This window comes from Pteronotus mesoamericanus, unplaced genomic scaffold (assembly GCF_021234165.1).
Source record: "Pteronotus mesoamericanus isolate MK-2021 breed Mesoamerican mustached bat unplaced genomic scaffold, CSHL_Meso_final contig_116, whole genome shotgun sequence".
NCBI lineage: Eukaryota > Metazoa > Chordata > Mammalia > Chiroptera > Mormoopidae > Pteronotus > Pteronotus mesoamericanus.
In genome coordinates, this window is record NW_026555027.1 from 35,070,998 (window position 1) to 35,073,781 (window position 2,784).

At 36.1% G+C, this 2,784-nt stretch overlaps 1 pseudogene; it reads left to right on the top strand.

The window, feature by feature from the left end:
• Positions 1 to 1,054: 1,054 nt before the first annotated feature.
• Positions 1,055 to 1,492, top strand: LOC129073407 (60S ribosomal protein L26-like 1; annotated as a pseudogene).
• Positions 1,493 to 2,784: the final 1,292 nt, after the last annotated feature.

Here is a 2,784-nt window from a genome sequence, read left to right on the forward strand (position 1 = left end):
TCTAAGGTAACGGCATTGCAAACTGCCCCAGTTTTTCAAGTCGGGCTATATGTATGTACAAATTAAGAGATATATACATATACACATACATATATACATACTACATATATATTTGATATTTATAGATATAGTTGTGTGTGTATATATATATAATTTCTGACATCGTTTTACATTAAACACAAAATTTGACTAATTATTTCTTTTCCATATACCTTGAATATGCCAGTTTCTCTCCATGCCTACTCGTTTTTGCCTACTTTATGCCACCATCACCCTCGGGTAAGTGCTGGTGGGAAGGGTACCATAAGAGGAAGGAGACTAAAGGGCCTGAGTGTGAGGAGATCAGACCTCAGGAGTCCAGGGCATAAGACTGGCAGTCAGGTGAAGGAGAAGGGACAGCGCAGCCATAAGGAGGATGTAAAGACTCTCTCTACAAATACAAGGAGAGGTCTTGTGTTAATAGTGACAGATCAGGAGGTGGGATAGGAGGTATGAGGACAGACAGAGCATTTGAAATTACCAATGAGAGGCAGGGGGAAAGGGAAACAGAAGGTTTGCCTTGCAGGTGTGAGTACTGGTGAATGTGGAAGCCATAAATTGGAATTGGAATCAATCTGAGCATTTGTGCAATTTTCTCCATCAGAGCTCAGAAGTGCTAATGTAGAGGATAAGAAAGCAGGCAGTGAAATTTACTCAAGGCTGGGGTGTTCCAGGCAGTGTGACAGAGCTTCTGGTCAGAGAGGAAGAACTGAAGGACCTGGAGACAAGGAACTTCACATTTTCAAATGAAGAATTGAAGAGTAAGGCACATGGACAATTGAAGATTGAGGATTGAGAGACATGGAGGAGAATTCACATTTTCAAATAAAATGTTCACATAGTAATTTTAGTTTACAAAGGCAGGTTGCTTGCCAAGATCTTATGAAATTTGCAAAACTGGAAATAAATTAAAATTTGTAACAATTAGCAAGCCATGTTTGAAACACTACCCAACTGTAAAAAAAAAAAAAAAATGGTGAAATAGAGCACTTCTGGTGCCAGGTAGCTGGTCACCATGAAGTTCAATCCCTTGGTGACCTTGGACTGCAGCAAAAACCTCAAATACCACTGTGATGCCGTCTTGCATATGTAGATGCATTCCTGTCATCCTCACTCTCCAAGGAGCTGTGGCAGAAGTACATCTGCTCTGTTCCCATCTGCAAGGACAGTGAAGTCCAGGTGGTCTCAGGAGACTACAAAGGTCAGGAAATTGTCCAGGTAGTCCAAGTGTATAGAAATAAACATGTTATCTACATCAAGTGTGCGCAGCGTGAGCAGGCAGGCACAGCTGTCCACGTGAGCATTCACCCACACAAGGTGGTTATCACCAGGATCAAACTGGACCAAGACCGGGGCGGGGGGAGGAACAACTTAAACGCAAAGCAAATCTTGACAAGTTGGAAAAGATAAAGGTAAATATAATGAAGAACTTATTGAGAAAATGAAAGAATAAATATAATCTGTTGTGCAACCACTGTTTAACTGTAGATTTTTAAACTGATTTCTTTGAAAATTCTCAAGATGTCTCTGGAATGTTTCATTTCCTTCATGTTTTGTTGTTCACATATGATTCTAGAAATATATTTTTGCTCTTTTGATTTTATGAATAAAAATGGGTAATGTTTCTTTTAAAAATGGTGGAATATTACATAAAAAGGAAAATTGCCATAATTATCAATGGGAATTTATTATATATAAACATATTTTATTGGATATAGCTGTAGCACATTCCCAACAAAGGGACACATAAGCAACAGGAAATGAATTTTTTAAATTGATACAAGATAATTATTGAAAGTCAGCAAATAAATGATAATTTTTCAATTGTAATTTGTAATGTCCGTCATCATTTATAAACTTCAGTTATGAGTATAAATATTCATTAGGACCTGTGGAGTTACAGAAAATTAGAGCTACATATGGTACATGAAAAACTCATAAACATATTGACAAAGTATCCACCTATATCACAATTGTCAAAATAATGATATTTCAGGTTAGAAGCAAGTGGTTTTGGAAATAACATATATGAAGTAGGGAAAAAGTGCTGGACCCTCTAGAGTCTATATAAATACTACTATTAGATTTCTTGATACAAGAATAGTATAGAAGTCTTATTTGGAGTGTGCAGTTATTCTTATTAAAATGCATTTTAAATTGTAATTAGAAAAATACTGGAGACTGAAGTTGCTTAAATCTAATAACACCACCAGGATAAATCACTCAGATTATAGTGGGCTGCTTTTTACTACTTCACTTAATTTTTCTGCATATTGTAGAAAAAGTTGCTTTTCATACATTTAGAATGTCTCCAGGACAATAGTGAAAATACACCTTGACAATCATTCAACCTGTAAATGTTAATCTGTCTGAACTATACTTTAATTCAAATTGCCATTTAACACCCCTTGTTCCATGTTTAAAAATGAATACTGTTCATTTTAGGCAACTATGTTTGATAAATACCTTAGTGATTCTAGTGTTGCACTCCATTAACATTACGTAACCATGTGCCCAGAAATGATTTTTAAATAGTTTAGAAAAATCAAATAGAAAGTAGATGTAGGATATATGCCAGTGATTGGTGTTTCATTCTGTGAGTAGCGTTACAAAACCTTTTAACTTCCCCCCTAAACTCCTGTTCTTCCATGATGTGTCTTCTGTTTCACATTGTCCATAACCTGTTAATATTACTAAATTTTCTGGGATGTGCGAAGGGGACACTATGTTTTGGAGCTTACTGAT